Source organism: Elgaria multicarinata, chromosome 8 (genome assembly GCF_023053635.1).
Source record: "Elgaria multicarinata webbii isolate HBS135686 ecotype San Diego chromosome 8, rElgMul1.1.pri, whole genome shotgun sequence".
NCBI classification, from domain to species: Eukaryota; Metazoa; Chordata; class Lepidosauria; order Squamata; family Anguidae; genus Elgaria; species Elgaria multicarinata.
In genome coordinates, this window is record NC_086178.1 from 22,772,931 (window position 1) to 22,798,110 (window position 25,180).

Below are 25,180 nucleotides of genomic sequence, written 5' to 3' on the forward strand. Positions count from 1 at the left end.
TTTTTTAAAAAATATGAACCTTACCGACAGTTTACTAATCTGGATGAAGACCTCAGAAGTGTTTCGATCAGAATAATAATGAGATAATATAGAAAATTCCTTTAGTTATCTTCTGAATAAATTAAACATGCTGTCCTTGAAGAAGAACTGCAAAACATGAATAATGATGGATTACATTCTATGTTTATAGGAACATTTTTTATTGTGAATATAAACAAAACAGAACAGAAAATACATTGTGAAAATGGAAAAAAACATACATTACATATATAGGATTGTCGATTTCCATCATGTATACCGTTCATTAAAAAAAAGGGGAGAGAGTTATATAAAGGATTCAAGAAAAGTAGCCTTTTAAATAAGGTTTGTCTAACTTGCACAATTGTTGGAGATGTAATGCATCTAATGCTTCTTTAACTCATATGTTTTGGCAATGCCCCATAGTTGCCCCTTTTTGGGAGGAGGTAACAATAAGGATGAACTTTGTATTGAAGCAATCTATAATATAGAACAATCTCAATGTTCTCCTAAATTACCTACCGGCTTCTTGGAAGTTAACACATGGTCAGTGCAGATGGATCTTCAGGGCCCTTACAACAGCCCCCAAACTTATACTATCACATTGGAAGGAGAAATGCTCACTTCCCATAATGCAATGGATCGAGGACCTAATAACGTTATCAACAAGTTAATAGGAACATAGGAAGTTTCATTGTATTGTGTTGGCCCACCTGCTTATCTAGCCTAGGTACTGTCAATACTTGGTAGCAATGATCCTTCTCTTCACACATTCAGATCATCATTTCACCATGAGAACCAGAAGCTCCATCAACCAAATCTTACTGTGTCAAAATGGGAGTCCAAATCAGTCCCGAATAATTTGTAACTGCGTATTTTGCACATTGTGGAAACCATCTGGTTATTTTTTTAAAATCTGAAACACCAAATTATTATGAAGTATTCATAGTATTTGCTCTGTTTTATTTGTTTTCATTAGTGATTTTAATTGAGAGCTTTAACTGGACATCTTTTATTCATTTTGAATATTCATAGTATGTATTATGAATCTGTTTCAGTTGAGAGGCAGGATAGAAATTAAGTAGATAAATAAGCAATTAAATAAAATGTAATTGACATTTTAAAAAATAATTTTTTAAAAAAATTCTATTGAACAAGCAGAACAAAGTGAACAGAGACTGGTCTGGTTGAAAGGCAGCACAGAAATGAATGAATAAACCTTTTATTTTCATCTTTAATTTTTATTTATTGGAAATATCTACTCAGTTTTCTCTTCAAAAAATCCTCAAGATCCTCAAGCGTGCCATTTTTTAAATCTTTCAGTTATAAAATAAATAAATAAAAATATGCAAGGACAAAGTCAAAATTATATTAGCTGTAATTGTACATGTCCTATACACAAATAAACTGTGAAAATAAACTTGTTAATAGCCTGTAGATTGTCCATGCTACTATGTACAATGCCCATAATCTTGTCCTTAATCATAATGTTTCATATTTGGTTGTTTTATGACATCTACAATTTTTAGCAATATTTATCCAGGTAATAACTATCCTATTAGCCACTAGTTTTCTGTCAACGTTATCAAATACCCCCCTCATTTCAATTAACAATTTCACTTCAGCAAAAAGGACCATATTGGTAACTTCCTGAATCGCATATTAAATTGCTTTCAAAACTCTTATTCTACTATAGCTACAAATATGCATGCAATCAGCTGATGTAGCTGTACACCTCCAGAATTCTACAATATTAAGATAAAACATTTATTATTTTAACTACTTAATGTACTTTCACCCAGCCTTTATAAGGTTTGTTCTGAGGATATTCGATTCTTCCTTACTTATAAGAATGTTTGAAACACTGTGGAAATAGTTGAGGACATTCGCCGTTAATGGCAATTCCACAGTGAGGGAACGCTGGTTAATACTCTTCTTAGCCATGTAATGCAGGAAGAAAGTTGAATGTTTATATAAAAGCAGTACATTTCTGCATCTGAAGTAAAATAAACCAGGACTTTGTTTATCAAAGTAATTATTCTCTGGGGAAGGAATGGGAAAGATGGAGGCAATTATGAATGTCCTTGATTTGTATAGTCACTGAGAACTTCTGAATCAGTGGCTGATAGACACATACGTAGCTTCATTTTAAATACAGCCTTCTTGTTTTAAATGTTCCAGGCCTGACTAGTGAAAATAACTCCAAATTTTGATTGAGGTTCTCTATGGACATGCCTAAACAGCAGCTTTTGTAAGAAGGGTGGTTGAGCTCATCCATTGCATCTGACTGTCACAATCCGCCATTCCTAATGCTGATCCCATTTGCCCATATGGCAAACTTAAAGGATTGCAGAGTCGGCATATGAGACAGTTTTGTGCAATTCTCATAAAACATGGCACTTGCTCTTGACAGTCTCTGCTTCCCATATTTTGAGTTCAACGTAAAGAGCCAAAAAACACATCAGAATAATCACATTGCACCACACTATTGGGAATGTAAGAATGTGGAGTCAGAGGGACGGGATTTGTGTTGGTAGCACCTAAGAGGGTGTGCGGAGGAAAGGTGTGGAGGGTGACAAAAAACTACAGATTAATATGGATTAATAAACTGGACACAGCTGTATAGGTTACAGCATAAAATAGGAAATTTGGCAGGGATCCAGCCATTGGCCAGCTGACATGCTGGTCGAAACTTCTGCCCAGCCCATGTGCCAGGCCATGGCGGGGAACTCAGGTGTTGGGGCTCATGACAGTACAAACTGCTCAAGTTAGCCCCTTCAGAGCCCCCCCTGCATGGCAGCTCCCTCTGCTTGGGTGGGTGTTGAAGCCATGCCTCTCAAAATGCCGTAAACGGATTCCCACCGGATTCCCCGCCATTTCCCTGCATCTCCCCAGGAGTGCTGAAGTGCTGGTCAAGCAGGAACTTCCCTCCTCCATCTCCCGCGCCCAGCATTCCCCTATCACCAGCAATTCTCCAGTATTATTATTATTATTATTATTTATTTATTTATTTATTTATTTATATAGCACCATCAATGTACATGGTGCTGTACAGAGTAAAACAATAAATAGCAAGACCCTGCCGCATAGGCTTACATTCTAATAAAATCATAATAAAACAATAAGGAGGGGAAGAGAATGCACCAAACAGGCAGTATAAAAGTCAGAGCAAAATCAAGTTTTAAAAGCTTTAGGAAAAAGAAAAGTTTTTAGCTGAGCTTTAAAAGCTGCGATTGAACTTGTAGTTCTCAAATGTTCTGGAAGAGCGTTCCAGGCATAAGGGGCAGCCGAAGAAAATGGATGAAGCCGAGCAAGGGAAGTAGAGACCCTTGGGCAGGCAAGAAACATGGCATCAGAGGAGCGAAGAGCACGAGTGGGGCAATAGTGTGAGATGAGAGAGGAAAGATAGGAAGGAGCTAGACAGTGAAAAGCTTTGTAGGTCAACAGGAGAAGTTTATATTGGATTCTGAAGTGAATTGGAAGCCAATGAAGAGATTTCAGAAGTGGAGTAACATGGTCAGAGCGGCGAGCCAAGAAGATGATCTTAGCAGCAGAGTGATGAACAGAAACCAATGGACTGATGTGAGAAGAAGGAAGGCCAGAGAGAAGAATGCATGAACAAGTCAGGACCTATCTTTCCTCTTTGTTCCCTTGTGTAAAGAACAACAACAAAATCACTGCATTTAGGGGGGGAAAGCAAATACTTATATGGGGAAGCCATCATTAGAATTCATCTCCATGATAGTTTTCTAAAAGCTGAGCTAAATGTTTCATGCAAATATATGTATCATTAACCTAATGGCTTTTTTTAAAATGGGAGCTGGTTTTAGAAGGACAGTTGTGATTGCAGAAGCAGCGGTGGGTGGGAGTGGGGTGGGTGTGTACGTGTGGGAGTCTAACTTTCTTTTCTGCTATTTTCCTGATCTAAATCACCCCTCCAAAAATTATACTTCCTTAAAGCTGTCCTTAGAGGAACATAGTCTGTAATGTAGCGAGCGTAGAGAGTGTAGTGAGTTTTACACAGAGGAAAGCAGTTAAATATGCAACTCTGTCACCAGCAGTTTGAATCTGTACAATACCAACAGGGCTGTCACATAATTATTCTAGATGTTCAAAATTGGCATCAAAGCTTGCATCAAAACTAGCACATATCTAGATACACCCAATATATCACTCTATTGGTTAAAACACTATTGAACCTGAACTAGAGGGATACATGTTTCGGAATAGAGTGAGTTGTTGCAGTGTCTATTCCCAAGCATCTGTTATTGATTATCTTGAGGAAACTGAAGAATCTTTCTTAGTATTCCTGCCATTGAGGTTCTCAAAGTTGATGAGCATATTCTCAAAGGCACTGTTTGTTTATTTATTTATTTAAAACATTTATATGCCGCCCTATATCATTAAGATCTCAGGGCGGCGTACAGATAAAAGCATACAGTATAAAACAGTAAATATACACAGCTAAAAACAAATTAAACCATGAACCAATTTAAAACAATATATAATTTAAAAGCAGTAAAACAATTAAAACAGTTAAAACAATGTGCCATCTTAGTGAATGTAACCATTGAAGGCTTTGTTAAAAAGCCATGTTTTCACTTGGCACCGGAATAAAATCAGCGTTGGCACCAGTCGGGGCTCCAAGGGGAGGGCATTCCACAGTCGGGGTGCCACAACAGAGAAAGCCCTCTCCCTTATCCCATCATAGCGTATGTGTTGTGCTGGTGGGATGCGGAGAAGGGCTTCTCCAACAGATCTCAAGTCTTGGGCAAGCATATATAAGGAGAATACGTTCCTTTACGTATTCGAGAGCCAGACTCTAGCACTGGACACAGGTTTTTGATTGCAAATCCTATTTCAAAATTAAGTTTTGCCAATCCCTTTCCATTAAACTCTAGGATTTCCAAACACAGCATCCAATCCAGGCTTATGAATCTATGAAACCACTTTATGGTGGGTCAGACCATTGGTCCACTTTGCTCAGTATTGTCTCCTCTGAATGGCAGTAGCTTTCCAATGTGTCAGGAAGAGATCTTTGCCATCTTTATTTTTCAACAGCCTTTTAACTGGGGATGACAGGTATTGAAAGTTGGACCTTGTGCATGTAAAGCATATGTTCTGTCACTGAACTATGGCCGTCTTCCACTTTGTCTTAGCAATATGGATTTCATTGATAGCACTGTGCAGAAAGCAGAGAGGTACCTGCATAAAAGACACTCACCAGTGGGTGACGTGCATTCCTGTAGAATCCTGGCAATGCCAGGTGAAGGTTTCTCTTCCTTAGGCACAAGCTCCTCCCATGACTTTTCTGGAGTTCCACCTCCAGTTCAGGCCATTGTGTTCCGTACACAGCTCGCCCTCTTAACTTTTACTGGAATAGCACAGAGGACAAACTGCAGGAACCCTCTTCAGTAACCTCTGCCTCACCCCTTTTAAGCTGTGAGTTTGAAGTTGTTTTTGTGTTGAGATATGTTTTTTTCAAAACTGTCTTTTCAGCGTTATCATTTTTAAAAAGCTTGTTTAACTTTTATGTATGCACTTGGCAATGAGTTACTATAAAGCAAATAAAACGATGTCCCAGCTGCCTGGAAGGGGTGATATGGCAGATAGCATTCACACCCTCATCTTTGTATTCCATTCCTTCAAGGATATCAGTAAGTAAACAGTACTGCAACGCTAATATGTTTAATAAAGAAACAATTTCTCAGGCCCCACATTGTAACTGTGGGAAAGGTAATGCATTCTTCCTATTTCTTGTTCAGGTGGGGTTCTTTTTTTTGCTGATATTACCAATTTGGTATCTGGCTGGATGACTGCCAGAATCAGGAGTGTTCTGAAAATTTAGAGCCCACCTCTGAGGGTGTCCTGATCAAGAGAGTGAAAAAGAGTACCAATGGGTTAGTTGGTTCACTTTTTTGTGTATTCAGATTCAGGCACCCTAAAGAAAGAAGTGTTCAGTGATATCTCAAAATTGAATCTCAAAGAGTACCATCTGCTCAAGAGACTGAAATGAATTAGTGCTGTTATGCTGAAGACACTGTGCAGGACCCATCATTTCAATGGGGTGTGTGGAGGAGAACTTCCTGATGGGTTGTAACTTCTGAGAAGTGGGACTCTGTAGAGAACTGTGAGAAGGAACAAGTCCAGGAGATGTCTTGGTGGGTCAGGAAGTGCTTGGTAACTTCCTGTCTTGATTAGGGCAGCATAAGAGCTGTAATTCCTAGTGTAGCCACCCAAATGTGCATGTGCCTCATGCATCCTGTTTTTGCTCTGCTGCAATAATGTTCAAAGCTTAATCCAGCTTGCAAAGCTTACATTTGTGACTTCCCTTTCAGATACGACATGACCAGAACAATGAGTTTTTAACTCTCACAGTAGCCTTAAAGCATTTTGTGGGTCTATGTAGGCAACGTCGTAGTGTGAGCCCCAATGTTCTTGTGTGAGCAGCAGTACAAGAGCAGTATTATTTGGCAGAGATGGCAAAGGCAACTCATTCACTATTACATCTTAGACCAAATAAGTTTTTCATAAATGTTTCCAATATAAGAAGAATGTGGTGTAGTGTGAAACAGTGTGCGGTCCTGGTAGTTGTATGCTCCTGGCTATATTGAAAGAAACCCCAGGGTATGCAATCAAGCTAAAAGTAATGTGAGAAGGTTGTAGGAGGAATTGTGGGAATGCAAATGAGAGTTTAACAGTGCCTCACATGGAGTGATCCTGCCTTTTGAGAAGATGGTTGGATAAGATATGTACCTCCCTATCAGCTGGATAGGTTTCATCCTTGATCCAGGTGTTGTGCTTTTCTTGTGGCACTTGGAGAAGAGCTCTTGTCTTGTGGCAGTTGGAGAAGAGCTCACTCAGAAAAAGTATTATAGTTGTGAAGCAACCTCCAAACAGGAGACAACTAGGCCTGCACTTTCTATAGCTTCAGACAACAGGCAAAAACCTTCTTGTTTACCAAGCTTTTAATATTTAATATTTGTTTGTGTAAGGTTGACATCTTGCGGCTGTTCATTGCAACTGTTTAGTTCACTGTTTTAGTGAGTATTTTTTCCACTATCATGAACATTCACCTTGTCTTTGTAAGTAGGAAGATGGTTTAGAGGAGGAAAAGCCTTGAAACAAGCCATCTTATACTGAGTGAGCATATCAGTCCGTCTAGCTGAGCACAGTCCCAAGAGGGTCTCAGACAGGTTTTCCCCAGCTGTATAGCCTGATATAGAAACATAGGAAGGATTCCACTGATTGAACTAGTTCCTCCTACTAGATCTGTGGTTTGATTCTATGGAGCTACCTCTCATTTTCATTAGGCTGGTGCAGTTCAGAGAGAAAACTCCCCAATGTCTTAACACCTGGATTATATTTAAGTTTTTTTAAAGTCTTTACGTAGTCTAGGGATCCCAAATCCATTTACTCAGATGGTATAATAAGCATGTAAGGGCTTATCTCCTAATCAATGTAGCATCTGAAAGAGCCTTTTTCTGTGTGCTGAAAAATATCATGAATATTTTTTTCATAGCTTTCATGTTATGTGATTTGTTTAATGTTCTCTTGCCTTTGGCATGTCTTAGAAAATTATTTTCTCTTTAAAAAGGCCATCACCTTTTAGATGATGCAAGGGAGCTGTTATATTCCTCTGTTATTTTCCCGCCTATATATTTACTTATCAATTCTATCTTCTGAATAGTTGTTGAAAGAACAGAAGTTTGTAAATTATACAACACCAAACAGTGGATCCAGTCCATGGCAGCAAGCCCAGACACTGTCAAATGTTTTTCCTCTTCCTGGCTGGTTCTTGACAATTATTACGGATTACAGAAGTGTTAACATTTCTGTATTTTAAACATTTTTGGTTGTTGTTTCTGGTAAGTGTACTCTACTCCATTCTACAACAAGTAGTCTTTCTTTAAGCAGGAGGAATGATATTAAATTATTGTATTTCTGAAAGTGAGAGACTGAAAGTTAAATAACCCACGCCTTGTTATCAGTTTCTGATCTGTATTGTCTTCCTTCGTATTTTCATTGTACACCATGAAAAAAGTGGTTTTTCGTTAACTATAACTTCCGGATATTTTTTATTAGTTTAAGTTAATTTTCCAAATCCCTTCAGAGAAAAAGAAAATGATGCATATAATTATGCTTAAGGGGAAATGGAATAATTATCTTTTGGTGTTAACATAGCATCATCCATTTGTTATAGTATCATTAGTTGTGTCCCCCCCCCCAGTTCTTTCAGTCAAATGGCAATATAGTGACTCACTGACTGTGTGCGTGTGGGGGAAGCTTAGTGTTTCTTTAGCTAGTCTGTTCTCTTAGGAGGAAGTTACCACCATACTGGTTGAGTGAACATGGAATTAACTACATCTGACATTTCTTGACTATGCATTGCGTGGTAACTGCTTCCTTTCTGATGCCTCTGCTAGGTCTCAGTACTCCTGATCCTATCCTATACTCAGTTCAGACAGTAGCTATCCAGCACTCCTTGCAAGGGAATTGAGTTGATGTTGTACTTGGTAAGGACTTTCTGTGGCTTTCACAGTGCTAGTCACTGTGGCATGATCACTCTTGCGTGGCTTCTCCTGCCAGGAGGAGTGGCTAAAAAACTTGGGGACAAAGAATGTTTATTGTGATGTCCGAACCCAGAACTCATTCTTGTCTCTGAATAAGCCAGAGTTCTGAGTTCAAATGTTGCGATAAACAGCCCAGGGATAGAGCTTCCATGGATTGCTTAGTCTTTGCTGCTGGCAGGAGAAGCCCAACAGGAGGAAAGAAAAACCCAACCCAGTGAAATTTTAGGATGTTTTTAGGATGTTTTAAGGACGTTTTAATCATGTATACTATGCATTTACTTATTTATTGCATTTCTATACCTCCCAATAGCCGAAGCTCTCTGGGCGGTTTACACAATTAAGACAATTCAAAACAAAACAACAGTATAAAGCCATAGTATAAAATACAATATAAAAGCACAACCAAGATAAAAACAGCAGCAATGCAAAAATACAAATTTAAAATACAAATTTAAAATTTATTCTCCCAGTATTTTTTAACAGTCTATGTTAAAAAAAATCAGTTTTTAATGTGTTTTATATTTACTGTTGTTCCCTGCCTTGATCCAAGCGGAGAGGCAGGTAAGAAAATTTATTATTATTATTATTATTATTATTATTATTATTATTATTATTATTATTATTATTATATTACCCTGGGTTATCATTGTGTGTGAACCAGGCCACTGAGTATTTCGCTTCAGGATGGCCCTGGGGTGTTTATGTTTGACTTGTGACTTATGCCGGCTTAAGGTATGCAGAAACTCAAGGTTACTTTGAGCTTTTGAAGGTTGGACCACAATAGTTTATCTTACACAGAGGTTCGCTGATATACTTACAGCATGAGATGCAGTTTCATTGGGTCCTTACATTTTAACATAATTAACTAATTGCCACTCAAGCCCTGCTATTCACAATACTTGCATAACTTAAGTCTAAGAAGTAGGCATTAAAATATTCTCCATTGACTAATCCGCATATCAAATATATATAGTATCGTTGTGCTTGTGATTTGTCTGAGTTTTAAAAGACCTGGAATGAGTTAGAATTATGCTCTATCCATTATATAAATAGCATCTGAAGGAATGAGGATAGGAATAAAAGCAATAAGTGTCAAATATTTTCCTGTAGAGAATAGCTGTATATGTTCTCTTGGGGCAGATTCATATGTATATGTTCGAGGCAGTAAAGTCCACCCTCACATGGGAACTTTATTCTCCTCTGTCTCACATAAGGAGACATTTCTCTGAAATTGCACCCCCGCAAAATCACGAATAGTCATCTAAGAGAAATCTCCTCTGCTTTGCTAGGCAGGATCTACACTACTGCTTTATAACTGTTTATAACAGTTTTGACAACTGTTCAGGCCCAGGTCACATTACATATACCGTTTTCAAACCGTTATATCCTGCTCAGTGTAGATCTGGTCTCAATGGGTACTATATCACATGTCTGTAAATTCAGAAGTTCAATAATGAGGTTGTTGTAGAGTCTTTTGAAAGGTTGTAGCCTTTGTATGTGTTTGCCAAGCTTTCCCTTCATTGTTCCACAATGCTAAATCCATAAATCATTTGCCTGACAAATATTTGTGCTTTCCTGAGGCAAAGCTGGGGCATTTACTTGCATTAATTGGCGTAACCTAATGAAATGCCCCTTTGCCAGATCTTTATATGCTAGAACAACTCTCTTGCCTCTTTATGTGCTAGAACAACTCCTTTCTGCCTCTTGTATTACCCGCTAACATTATTTTGATACAAATCTGACATAAGCCTTTTACCTATACCAGGAGACTTGTGGCCCCTGGTGATGACCTATTCTACCTGGGAGTGGTTTGGCACTGGACACAGATGAGGTCTGTGCAGAAGGCACAGGGGCGGCCGCTGTAAATGTTTTGTTCCACTTGCAAAACAACTTGGGCCAACGGATTTGAAGGTTTCCGGAATGTAATTTTCAGTTTTAACCAACATGGATCATGATATTGCCCTCCACAATACTAGGATGATAAGAGCAGTCAGGATGACCAGGAAGACTACCATTTATCTATAAAGAGGTATTATGTCCAGTAGTGTGTGGGTGTTATAGTGGTTATAGTGTTAGACTGGAGCTATGTAAAACCCTGCTCAGCCATGAAGCGCACTGGCTCACCTTGAGCCAGTTACTACCTCTCAGAGCTATTGACGAATTCAGAGGGAAGTCCTATGTATATACCCCTGATTCCTTGAAGGCAAGGTATGATTAAAAATGTAATAAATATTTTTATCTTTGACAAATGAATGAATAAATGTTGGTCACACAGAACAAATGCTTCAATATTTTTATGAAGTTCAATTTGGGTTTAATATGTGGGTAGTACATTTTTGAGTCATGCAGGATTCTTCCTCAGGGGAAGGTGTATGCGTGTGGGCGGGGGGAGCATTGATGTAATCTTTTTGGGAAATGTTATTTATCAAGTAAAGCCATGTTTGCAGGCTTCACAGCAGACAACTGCATGTCAACTAGATTTGCTGCCAAAATTCAATATGTTAGTGATTTATTTTTATTTCCATCTATATGCCACCTTTCGGGGCCTAGTCCTCTCGAGCTGGCTCACAAAAATAATGTAATAACTTGAAAACACAATAATTTCATTATGATCACAAAACTAAAAATAACAGTATAAAAACATTATACAGCACAGCAGTTCATATAAAAAACATAAAAATGAAACACCTCAGCATTTTAAACAGTTAAAAATCCAGCCCAGCACGTAAGTTAAAAACAGATTGAAACAAAAAGTTTTTCAAGGTCTTTTTGAAAGCTAATAAAGATGAGGCTAGATGTGTAATCTTTCAGAGAGGGTCACAGCTGGCCCAAGATGTTTTCCAGTTTGAGCTGAAGTACAAGATGGCACCCACATATAGAAGCCAACCGGACTGTCAGTTGGATCTCAACTCTGCAGTGGTACAGCTACAGAATCCTCTATCACCTTTGAGAGCAGCAGGCTTAGGGGGCACAGAACATGGCACACAAAGATCTATCCTCCAATATGTCACTGCCAGTCCAGGCCTCAGGATCTGCCTCTTGAGGAAACTGCCTCACTCTGCCTACTGATAGGGCTAGCCATAGCAAGGAGTTCCAGAAGGACCCATCACCCCAATGGCCCTTCCTACCAATCTGATTTTGATACAAGCACTGATTTTGGGACAAGCACTGAGCCCACCCCCCCTCTCATTCCTTCACTTCCCCTGCACAAATTTCGGTAAATCTTAGTTAAAGTAAACAACAGTTTGATCTTGGTTTAACACCCTGGTTTGTTAACTGATATTAAACCACAGTTTCTCATTCCCTACACAAAGGGGAAATTATGGTTTACTTTAAACTATGGTTTACTTTGTAAAGTGTTGGTTGTATTATATATTCTTTGTTGTTGTTTTTAGAAGGGCAGGATGTATATAAATAAATAACCAGGATCTAAGTCCTGAGGCTGGTATGTGTGGGAAGAAGGAAAAGGGCATGGGCCTGACATTTATTCCTGTATTAATAAACCATGAGCTCCATCACATGGGATAAAATTGCCCTTCCGTCTCTGTGTATTGCCTTCTTCATGCTATGTTGCAGAATGTCCCTTCTTGGTGTGTGTGTGGGGTGCATTGGAGGGCAGTCTTGCTGATGGAAGAGGAGGGCTGGGACACTTCTCCCACCCGCCAAGTCAGTCGAACGGCCTTCCACTGCTCCAGCCACTCTCATTGCTCTATCATCCCCACGTTTCAACTTCCCTCTTTTTTTTTTGCTCCCTGTACAAGGTGACCAGCCAATGAAACGCTAAATCGCTAAACTTTAGACAACAAAACCAGGGTGGGGGGAGGCACCCACGTCCATCAACCACAAGAACCAGTGAACTGAAGGGGGAAGGAGAAGGGGCAGCAATACCAGGAAGCGTGAGGTGGTACAGGTGAAAAGGTAAACAAGGTGAAATAGCACAAGAACGCATGCATGTGGAAGTGTAATGGAGGTGGAAATCTTGGATGCATACCAGGGTGGGGAGTGGGGAATAGGTATGATGGAGCTCTATGAGTCATGAAGTTGGGCTTGTTATGTCTGAACTGGGCTGTTGTGGTTGAGCTGAAGTGAAGTTTCTGCTAATCTGAGATGGCATATTTGCATATAAACTGGGACAGCATCAGGAGTTGGCATAAATGGGCACCTGCCCAGGCCTTAGAAGGGGGCCCTGTGCCAACTCCTGGAACCTTTTGGCACTGTTGCTTCTTCTCTGTGCTGTCATTTACTCTCTGAGCAAGTGAACAGTGAGAGAGATGTAACAGTAACACCTGTCTATATGGGAACTGGTATGGATAGGCCTGGAGGGAAAGGTAAGTTAATGTATAGTGGCAACAGTAACAAGTAGGAGGAGGGCCTCTACTTAGGGAGGCCCTCTAGGAAAAGTGGCCAACTGAGAGCAACTTGTACAAGGCCCCTGAAAAACCTGCAGTCATCAAGTGATTAATATTCATTTAGCAACCAGACCAGACCCCCATTTTAAAGTGATAATGTGCCATCTTGCTATTAGGTCTATCCTGTAATTTTGACTATTTGCTTTAATTTTGAGCCTTTCCCTCAAGCTTGGCCAATCTTGCCTCCAAACTATCAGACTTCTATATCTAAAGGTGAGACATGTATTTATTTGTTTGTTTAGTGTATTGCCTCTTTAAAGCTTGGGTTAGCTTTCAGCAAATATTAAAATAATGCCACAAAACAATGTGCATGTTACTGTTGCAACATTTTTAATGGACCATTCTTTTTTGGCCTCTCTTACAGTTGGCATATGGTGCGTTGTTTGTGTCTCTGTTGTTTGTGAAAGCACAAGCACCTGATGAAAACTGTAGCTGTTGAGGGAAGAGAAATATGAATATAACAATACTACTTTCTGGAGAGCAGAGTTTTGATTAGGTGCCATGGTGGTCTATATTGACAGTTACTGGTTAAATACAAGTTAGTACCACTTCGCAGTCGAAATTAACTTCAGTTTCACTGAAAAAGAATCAGAATTCAGTAATTTGAGAAGGTGTTTTAAAATAATTTTCAACACTCGCAACCCACAAAATTTAGATACTCAAGTTCTATGATATTGAGTTTCAGCAGCAATCCTAGTTGACAGGTGCCATAGTAGTTTTGATTAAAATGCTTTTCCACCAGTAATGATAGATTGGAAAAATGACCCTTTTCACGGTTATTACCAACAGCAGGGGCCAACTTTGCAATCAAGTGTTGAGATCATCTCTGTATTATCTCCATTCTCGCTTACTGTTTTTGTCCAAGCTTGTAATTGTCACCACATGAAGAAAGCCAATGACTTTAGTATATTTATCAAGACATTCTTGAAAATCTGCAGGTCTGCTTTGCAGAGTAGCCTGCTTGTATCCTTGTATTTTTTTTTCATGATAAGAAAGCAGCATAGTGCTTTTAAAACCTAAGTTTTAGCATTCCTTTTACTTAATCAGGGATTTTTGGATGCTTATAGTGTAATGTTTCAAGGGAATTGCTTTTGTACCATGTATTCTGAAAGTCAGCAGAAAAATATTGTTCTTGGCTACTGTCCTGATTAAACCAGACATTTTAATGTGTATTATGATAGGTCACTTGATGGATAGTCACCTGTACCCTGTGATCCACTGAAACTTGGCCATTCGGGTTGAGCCTTAGTTGCTCAGTGTCATAATTTCCCATCTCTTCCTTGATTAATGTTTCCTTTTGTGATCTGAAGGGGAAATTTCTGAGGTTTCTTTCTTTGCACAGCAACCACTCAGGATTAAGAGGCAAAGATCTGTTGCTCATTTTTTTTTATCTTCTCGCCCTTTAAAATAGAGAGTTGTACTTTGTGGGGAAAAAGTATAGCACACAGAGCAGTAAATCTATAAACACCTTGATTTGAAAGAACTATTAGATAATGAAGTTGTTTGGAATGATGTAATATGGATCTTCGGCTTTTAAAATAAATTAAAATGAAGATATTCCTGATTTGTGTGTTAAGTTGTTATGTGATTTAAATCTAACTTTCTCAGATGCAGTAGTTACAAAAAAGGATTGATTCATATGTGCATGTGAGGTGTCCATTCAATGATTCATAGCTAAATATATGAACTGCATCCATTGCGGGGGGGGACTGTATTTGAGGGGACAGGAAAGCTTGCCTGTGGAGTATGATCTGTAATAATTCCTAGAAACGTGCAAGTCCTGAGAGTGGTCTGAAGGCATATGCTACAGTTCAGCTGCTGAAGCTAAACAGGTCTGTGTCTGGCCAGTGCCTCAATGGTAGATTTCCTGAGAATTGTATGAAAGCCGATCAGAGCTCCAAGGAAGATGAAGGGTGTGCTCTTTCTTTCTGGTAGCAGCCCCTGCTTGTTAAACTCTATTCCAATTGATGTCCACCAGGCCCCAACATTACAGGCATTCAAGGAGGCCCTACCTGTTTGCCTTCGCCTATAATTGAGTTTTGGTTAGGACGTCATTTGTTGCCATTGTGCATATGGTGTTCTGTGGTCTTAATTGCTAATGTTGATTTTATCGCTATTTTATTTTTCCTTGTGATTTTAAATTTTGTTGTGTGCAGTTTATAGGGTTGATATAAACTACCCTAAAATAGGGTGACCACATGAAAAGGAGGACAGGGCTCCTGTATCTTTAAGAGTTGTATAGAAAAGGGAATTTCAGAAGGTGTCTTTTGTATGCATGCAGCACCTGGTGAAATTCCCTCTTCATCACAACAGTTAAAGCTACAGAAACTACACTAAGAACATGAGAAGTGCCATGCTGGATCAGACCAAGGGTCCGTCTAGTCCAGCACTCTGTTCACACAGTGGTCAACCGCTGTCGACCAGGGACCAACAAAGCAGGACATGGTGCAACAACATCCTCTCACCCATGTTCCCCAGCAACTGGTGCACACATGCTTATTGCCTTGGATACTGGAGGTAGCACATAACCATCAGGGCTACTAGCCATTGATACCCTTCTCCTCCAGGAATTTATTCAACCCCCTTTTAAAACTATCCAAATTGGTGGATATCACTAAATCTCGTGGTAGTGAGTTCCATAATTTAACTATGTGTTGTGTGAAGAAGTACTTCGTTTTATTTGTCCTGAATCTCCCACCAATCAGCTTCATGGGATAATCCTGGGTTCTAGTATTTTGAGAGAGGGAGAAAAATGTCTCCCTATCCACATTCTCCATACCATGCATAATTTTGTACACCTCTATCATGTCTCCCCTTAGCCTCCTTTTTCAGGCCAAATAATCCCAGCTGTTGTAACCTTCCCTCATAGGGGAGATGCTCCAGCCTCTTAATCATTTTAGTTGCCCTTTTCTGCACTTTTTCCAGCTCTATAATAACTTTTTTTAGGTCAGTATGCGAAGTGTGGTCGCACCATAGATTTGTATAAAAGCAGTATGATACTGCCAGTTTTCTTCTCAATTCCTTTTCTTATAATGCCTAACATGGAGTTTGCCTTCTTTACAGCTACGGCACACTGGGTGGACATTTTTATCAAGCTGTCCACCACAACCCCAAGATCTCTTTCTTGTTTGATCACCGCCAGCTCTGATCCCATTAGGTTATACTTGAAGTTAGGTTTTTTTGCCCCAATGTGCATCACCTTACACTTGTTTCCATTGAACCGCATCTGCCATTTGGTTGCCCACTCTCCCAGCTTGGAGAGATCCCTTTGTAGCTCTTCACAATCCCTTTATGTTTTAACAACCTTAAATAAATTGGTGTCATTGGCAAACTTGGCCACTTCACTTCACTGCTCACTCCTAATTCCAGATCATTTATGAACAAGTTGAAAAGAATTGCTTCTAATAGCAATCTCTGTGGGACCCCACTATTTACTCCTGCTTTTCATATGGTCTCCCTAGCCAGCATGGCCAATGATCAGGAATGAAGAAGGCTGTTGTAAACTGAGGTGGGATGTGAACCCAATTTTCTCAAGACCAAAACATTCCATTCTCTGGATTACAGTCACTTTCAGTGGCTAACGGTAACTACCACATATGGGAATCTAAAGATTTCCATACCCACTTCACAAAGGTGTCCTTGGTATTAGCACTTCTGAAGTAGACCGTGAGCCAAAGCACATATGATGGTCAGCCACATGCAGCTCCCCTGATGTTTTCTTGTGTTACAACCAGCAGCTGTAGAGGCTGCAATTTGCTGTAGAAGACTAGAGGAAAAGGAGGAAGGACTACTTATTAATCTTCTGGCGATTTTCTCTTCTCCCTGGGGCAAGGGTGACGATCACACAATCATAAAATCGTGAGATCATGGCCCTCCCCTCCCCTCAACTAGCCATCCCCAAGAAAGGATGTGGGTTTCACTCCTCTACCCTATTCCATGCTTTTGTGTAAATAGCAGAAAACCTGGTCGCTTTATGTGTGAGCATCCACAGTTCTCCCTCCTGTCTAGTTTGACCCTGCCTGTGCCTCTTGAGATACCATGTTACCACCGAGCTCTAGAGAGAAATCCGCCCCTCTATTTGTTGTCACTGTAACAGAAGATATGTGTCTGGCTTCACACTTCCTTGCCACACCTTGTTAGAAGAGATTGTATCTTCAGTCATCAAGCAGTCTTATAGCAATAAGTACACAGGAAGAGTCGCGCCTTGTCTCTTCATGATTCCATCTGTCTTTTTTTAAAAAAAATAGCCTTTCAGAGTTTCAAAGTTGAATGTGTTGCATCATTATTTTTAAAAAAAGGAAGAAAAAGAAGCCTTGTGACAGTTGACTTGAAGCAAGAACAAAGGCTCCATAAAAATGATCAGGTGGAAGCCTGAAAAGATAAGGTATGAATCCTTCTGTGTACTCATTGCTATATAGTTGTCTGATGATTGAAGGGATGACCTCTTCTAACAAGGTGTGGCAAGGAAGTATGAAGCAAAACTCTCCTCTGCTGTTCCTGTGCCAACAGTTTTTTAGACAGAAGGATGAATCTTTCTCTTATTCCTTAAGATTTATGCCACTGTTACACATAATTTTCTGAATCACTATTGAAATATATATATTTCAAAACCTGCAGTCTAACAAGGTGAACACAGACCAGCAGCTATGTATGGTAGTCCTCCAGGGGCTTGATATGCCTACCATATTTGCTGCCCCCTAGCACTGTAAAAGCAGTGAGTGGGAGTTTGCCAAGCACTTGGCAAGTCACAATATATGTCTGGTTGATTGCATTCACTTCGATGGGCTATGAGCTACATAGGCCTGATGCAAAGCCACACAGCAGATTGTGACACCAAAACACAGAAGTATTCAGATTCTGAGTATATTCCCCTCCTCCTCCTCCTCCTCCTCCTCCTCCTCCTCCTCCTCCTCCTCCTCCTCCTCCTCTTCTTCTTCTTCTTCTTCTTCTTCTTCTTCTTCTTCTTCTTCTTCCCCCCCATGCGGAGAAGCCAAGTGGCAACCAGCTGTGGCCCAGCTTGGCGAGTATCTCCCCTCTTCATATATATACAACAGTGAGCTGCCTGCCGCAACAGCAGCTTCTCCTCCTCACTGCCGCTGTCTCTCACCTGCATTTCTTTGTCAATCCAGTCAATCCATCATATTTTGGGAGCCTCCACAGAGGCAGGGAAGTAGTCCAAGCATGGACGGTGGCCTGCAGTGGGTCATAAATGAATGAGTAGCAGACTTCCACTATCCACTCAACAGTTCTGCCTGTTGACAGTTCTCAGCACAACCAACTAGCCTCCATAGTCCACTTTAATGGTCATTCGCTGAAGTTTTAAGGCTTGCCATCCATGGTTAGGTTTGGTGGGCTCCTTGCCTGTGCATGGGCTTTGGCAGATGCCCTTGACACTGGGCCTGCACTCAGTCATAAGCCATCTAAATGTGGGCTTAAAACAGCGTGGTGAACATAGGTCCCCGTATGTGGTGGTGGCTTGGTACAGACAAATGTCTCAGCACATCAAGGCAGATATCATGTTGTAGTTGAGCATTGCTATCTTGGTGAAAGATGGCCGTTTTCCTAAGGAAAGACAGTTTTAAAAACAATATTAGTTTTATTGGCAATGACAAAGGATTCTTTAGAAATCAGAATAAACAGACTAGAATCTAGGTAGTGGTTCATTGTACATGGTGCCTATTCATCCGTTTACATTTTCTACACCTGACAGAAAGGGTGTGTGGCAAAGAACAGGGGAGGGTTGTGTTCTAGCATCCCTAAGTTATCTTATATTATTTCTATATTGTTTCCCTTGATAGCTTGTGTTACCATGAGTCACTACTTCCTTAAAAAATAAAAATGCTCGAAACCAAATGGGGATTTCAATAGGAAACTTAAGTGCCATTGTGTTATCTCTGGATAAAAAGAGCCATTAGCATGTGTCACCGTCATCCAGTAGAAATATGATTCTGAACCTTCAATGCTGGAATGTTCTGGTACGTTTCTTTTGTGTCCTCTTAGACTTTAATCACAGCACTGTCAAGTAGTATCTCAGGTTTTGCCTGTATTAAAGGTTTTAGTTTCAGCTCAATTCATGAGCATAATCATTTTATAGAGAGGAAGTGAAGGAATGTTACACAAATGAGTGGTCTTCTCTAATCACACAATTGCCACAGATTGTTTTTCTTTCTTACACCCACAGCTATTATGAACATAACAATTCTCATCTTCTCACTTAAGTTTTAGACACATGAGGTGAGCATGGCCTGCCTCTTTCTGTTAGGCAAGAGAGTGCTGGAGTGAATGGATGTGGGATATCGGGAAGGGAAGGAAACAAAGAGGAGCAAAGAGAGGAAAGGTTTACTCAAACAGGCCATGTGAAAATGAATGAGAATTAAGGGCAAACAAGGAAATGTAGTAGTGCCTAGAACTGAGCTGAAATTTTTCAGAAGAGATTTTTTTCCCTGAGAAAGCGTTAGTGTTTCTTCTTCTTCTTCTTTTTCTTGCCCCCCAAGAAAAAGAAGGCCACTTTCCAGAATTTTCTCTGAATATTACCACAATTTGGCGGGGTAGGTGGGTTATTTCCCCCATTTGCCACAATGTTAGGTCCAGTGCTTTGTAGAGGATATAAAGAGGTTTGGTAATTGGGAGGTACCGAAATGACTGAATAAATGAAATGGTGGCTAGGTTGCCAACACAGGCAAGATCTACACTACTGTTTTATAATGGTTTATAACAGTATTGACAACTGTTCAGGCCCGGGACACATTCCATATACCATTTTCAAACCATTTTCAAAGTGTTATATACTTCTTGGTGTTGCTGCTGTTGCGAATTGCAGTGGTAGCAAACAAACAAATTGATTTTTTAAAAAATCTTAAGAATAAAGGGGGAAATCTGCTATTAGCACTGTTAAGGGTGAGCTGCACCCCCACCTCACCCTTAGAAACCGTTAGAGAATTTGTCCTCTGTCTAGAAAAACTTGGTGAAATGAACCCAAGTTTCTCTGCCCACAAATAGGGTGGAGAATCTCTGGGCCATTTGCTCACAGCTCTAGTACCTATCAGCACCAAATAATTATGTGGTAAATTATGTGCTAAATGACTGTGCTGGAGAAGCCAATGCCTGTGACTTCTTACTTCAACAAACACCCTTTCCCTCCCTTGCCACAAATTGACACTTTTTCTCCCTTTCTTTCCGGATGTGCAACACATCTGTGAATGAGCCTTATACACCTGTCATAAGAACATAACAAGTGCCATGCTGGATCAGTCCAAGGGTCTATCTAGTCCAGCATTCTGTTCACACAGTGGCCAGCAGCTGCTGACCAGGGAGATACAGAAGGACATGGTGCAACAGCACCCTCCCACCCATGTTCCCCAGCAACTGGTGTATATGGGCTTACTGACTCTGATATTGTCATTTTTAATATTGTGGGGCCACTATTAACAAGGAGCATGGTCAAATATCCTATTAGAGAATATAATAATCTCTCCTTTTACTTTCTGATTTTTTTACTCCTCTTGACAATTGCAGTTTAAAATAGGAGCAACACTAGATCTGAGAGAAACGGAGCTGGCTGCGGGGGGGGGGGAAGGGAAAAGGGAGCTTTCTGGGAGCTACTTTGTCCTTACAGATCTGCTGTGTACTACTGATCACTGCTCAGTGGCATATTGTGGGCATGACATCCCTGTTTAAGAACATCAGATAAACGCACATGGCCACCTCCTATCACTGGTACTACAAACCTTATCCAGGTTTAAAATTTAGCCCATGGTCAGGATTTAATTAAAGATGCGCATGTTACAGTGCCTTGTAATTTTACTGTGGTAGTTCATGACACTGAAGAATAGTTCACGATGCTGAAGCTGCTGTTTGTTTTAAAATAAATCAAGTATTAAAGCCAGCGAATTTGTTCAGGGAATTTTATTCAATGCATAATTTACCTTTGGAACCTGGCTTCCATATTTATTCTAAAGTAATCCAAATTTTGTGTGAAGGAAAGTAGTATTGTATATATGCAAAAATTATGGAAATATGCACATTTTGTACGTTTTGTTTTGCTTCTATTAGCCATGGAGGGGCAAGGCACTTTGGCTTATAAGATTATGTCAAGCATTTCCTCACAATCTACAGCCATAAGGACTGGAAACTTGATTTTAAGAACGAAAGGAAGGAAGGAAGGAAGGAAGGAAGAAAGACTCAGAAAGCTAAATTCCATTTTCTGTGATTTTATTTAATGCTTTTGCCAAAATTTTCTGTTTGTTCCTAAAGAATGGGACCCCTAAAACAATTGGTACATGAAGATGTACTCTTTGTTTGTGCAAGGTTTTTTTCCATGTCAGTAAAGAAATAGAGTAAAAAGCTTATCATGGGAAATCACTCAACATTAGTCACCTTTATAACAGGACATGTTAATTATTTTATTGCCCTTTATGACAGCTTAGTCTTCCTTCTAGAGTATTAAAAGTGGTTTATTTTTATTTATTTATTACGAGTAGAAGCTTGGTTTTTGTTTTTTAAAAAACAAATTGTCTGGTAGTTTTGCTAGGTTTTTTTTAGGGTTGGTTCACACAAAAAAGTGGCACTTATTTTCTGCGGATTATTATTATTATTATTATTATTATTATTATTATTTATATAGCACCATCAGTGTACATGGTGCTGTACAGAGTAAAGCAGTAAATAGCAAAGCAGTAAATAGCAAGACCCTGCCGCATAGGCTTACAATCTAATAAAATCAAAGTAAAACAATAAGGAGGGGAAGAGAATGCAAACAGGTACAGGGTAGGGTAAGCAGGCACAGGGTAGGGTAAAACTAACAGTAGAAAGTAACGGTAGAAGTCTGCACAACATCAAGTTTTAAAAGCTTTAGGAAAAAGAAAAGTTTTTAGTTGAGCTTTAAAAGCTGCGGTTGAACTTGTAGTTCTCAAATGTTCTGGAAGAGCGTTCCAGGCGTAAGGGGCAGCAGAAGAGAATGGACGAAGCCGAGCAAGGGAAGTAGAGGCCCTTGGGCAGGCGAGAAACATGGCATCAGAGGAGCGAAGAGCACGAGCGGGGCAATAGTGTGAGATGAGAGAGGAGAGATAGGAAGGAGCTAGACCGTGAAAAGCTTTGAAGGTCAGCAGGAGAAGTTTATATTGGATTCTGAAGTGAATTGGAAGCCAATGAAGAGATTTCAGAAGCGGAGTAACATGGTTGGAGCGGCGAGCCAAGAAGATGATCTTTGCGGCAGAGTGGTGAACAGAAACCAACGGAGTGATGTGAGAAGAAGGAAGGCCAGAGAGAAGAAGGTTGCAGTAGTCCAACCGTGAAATAACCAGCGCATGAACAAGCGTTTTGGCAGAAGAGACAGAATACAGAAACTTGAGTGAACTGGTGCTTACAGGGTCATAGCCATGGCCATTTCAGTAGCTGTAGTTCCCCCTTGCCAAGCCCACAAAAACCTATACCATATATTTGTGAGACTTGAATATTTGTTCTTTTGGCTGCAACAGACTAACACAACCATCCCTCTGGCCTTTGTCAAGCCGTCACAGTTACAGAATTTACGGTAACTGCCCCTTAACCAAGATAGCAGTTCACAGGAAAGTATATCCTTGCAGATACCTGAGTGTGTGCTGATATGCAGAAAGTAAGCCCTGCTTGTTTGGGTGGATTGACCTTTAATGTCTGATATTCTTTATGCCATCATCTAAAGAAACTTCCTGTTCTTTTGTCATTTTCTTTGGCTCACCTCTGATATTAACAAACTTGCCCATTCTTATCTGTTCGTACAGTTTTATGCAAATTCTTCTCGTATCTCTGGACAAGCCCTTTCACGTTAGTTGTTTCCTTTGCCCATGTATGTTGCATCTCATGCCTGAACACTAACCTGGAAGCTACCCCTATGCTTAGAGATAGGTTAAGAACTTGTAGTAAGGGTGAGATAGCCCTCATGTCAGAGCCCCAACCCCAGGCTCGCAAAGCCTCAGCCAAGAATCACTGGGTGGGGGTAGGAGGATAAGCATTTGCTACTTGAGCCAAAAAGAGACTTTGATTCTTAGGGCTGGATTAGACATCAGAAGTCACTGGATATTTTAAATACTTATTTATGGGGGTATTATTCAGGGCCATCCTGTTTGAGGTTGGAATGATCCCTCATACAGAGACCTTGTTCAGATGACATGCTAAGCCGTGGTGGTTAAGATTTTGAGTTAAACATTATGGCTTAGCGTGTTGTGTGAACAATGACTTAGCGTGTCATGTGAACTATTCATAGAATCATAGAACAGTAGAGTTGGAAGAGACCTAAAAGGCCATCAAGTCCAATTACCATCGGGGCCTGCTTCAGTTGGACCCCCCCCCCCACAGGGCTAACTGCCATCTTCACCCTGTGGGGAAGAAGATGCGAGGGAGACTGGAGCAGGCAGGCACCATCGGGGCCTGCTTCAGTTGGACCCCCCCCCACAGGGCTAACGGCCATCTTCACCCTGTGGGGAAGAAGATGCGAGGGAGACTGGAGCAGGCAGGCACCATCGGAGCCTGCTTCAGTTGGACCCCCCCCCCCCCAGGGCTAACATCTTCACCTTGTGGGGAAGAAGGAGCTGTTGGTTTGCCCCTCCATTGGGAGATGAGAGGACGGAGCAGGGCCTTCCCACCAGCCTAAGCAGTCTCCTTAATTTCTTTTTATTTTCTCCCTCTTCCCTCCCCATCCACTTTTCCTTGTGTGTCGTGTATTTTTTTTTTTTTTAGAATGTAAGCCTGAGGGTAGGGACTGTCTTCTTTATTGATACATTGTAAGCCGCTCCGAGAGCCTTTTGGCTGAGGTGCGGGATAAAAATACTCTAAATAAATAAATAAATAAATAAACTCCCTGCTGAGTGCAGGAATCCACCTTAAAGTATACCCGACATGGCTGTCCAGCTGCATCTTGAATGCCTCTAGTGATTGGTTCCATTGGTGTACTGCTCTAACAGTCAGGAAGTTTTTCCTGATGTCCAGCCAGAATGTGGCTTGAGCCCATTATTCCGTGTCCTGCACTCTGGGATGATTGAGAAGAGATCTTAGCCCTCCTCTGTGTGACAACCTTTCAGGTACTTGAAGAGTGCTATTATGTATCCCCTCAGTCTTCTCTTCTCAAGGCTAAACATGCCCAGTTCTTTCAGTCTCTTCTCATAGCGCTTTGTTTCCAGACCCCTGATCATTCTCGTTGCTTTCCTCTGAAACCCTCCAACTATAAATATGTTGCATTAATTTTATAGGGAAGATTAATCATTTAATTATATATAACCATGGTCATCAGTAGGGTTGCATTGAGGAAGAACCAGAGTGGACTGCCAGCAAGTCCTGTTCCCACAGCTGCTATTTCTTTCAAGATTGGCAAGTGGCAGAGATAGCTGGTACTCCCCAAGGAACCATATTTGGCTCTGTAGCTTATTATTTATTTATTTATTACATTACACCTTTCCTCCAAGGAGCCCAATGCGGTGTACGTGATCTCCCTTCTCCATTTTATCCTTACAACAACCCTATGAATTAGCTTAGGTTGAGAGTTAGGCCTTAGCTAGACCTAAGGTTTATTCCGGGATCATCCTGGGGTCGTCCCTGCCTGCTCCCTGGATCCCCTGTGTGTCATTTACATGAACAGGGATGACCCCGGGACGATCCCGGGATAAACCTTGGGTTCCAGCAAATGGCTACTGGAACTCCACAGATGATGCACAGGGGATCCCGGCCTCAGCCAGGACTCGAGCCGCCCTGGCACCACGCTAACAGGAATCGCTTGTAGCACGGTTCTTCCCGTGGTCCCGGCCTCAGGTCAGGCTGAGGCCGGGACCGTGGGCGTGTGGACCGTTCCGCTGCTTTTTCCGGCTACTGCACTACGCACGAGTAGCTGGGAAAAGCGGCAGACGGGCTGCAGCGCTCCCATCCCCTGCCCCCGATTCCCCCCACAACTTCCCCTGCCCCCAATCCCCCCACAACTTCCGCTGGCCTCTGATCCCCCCCGTCCCTACCTGCTGTGTCCTGCTGCCGCCAATGTCCCCAGCTACCCTATCCCTCTGCCGCTACTGTCCCCAGCCGGCTTTTCCTGTTGTCACCATGTCCGGCCTGCAGGACATGGTGATCCCTGTCGCCATGTCCGGCTTGTGATGCCTGCTGAGCAGGCATCACAGGTCAGACATGGCGACAACAGGAAAAGCCGGCTGGGGACAGTGGCGG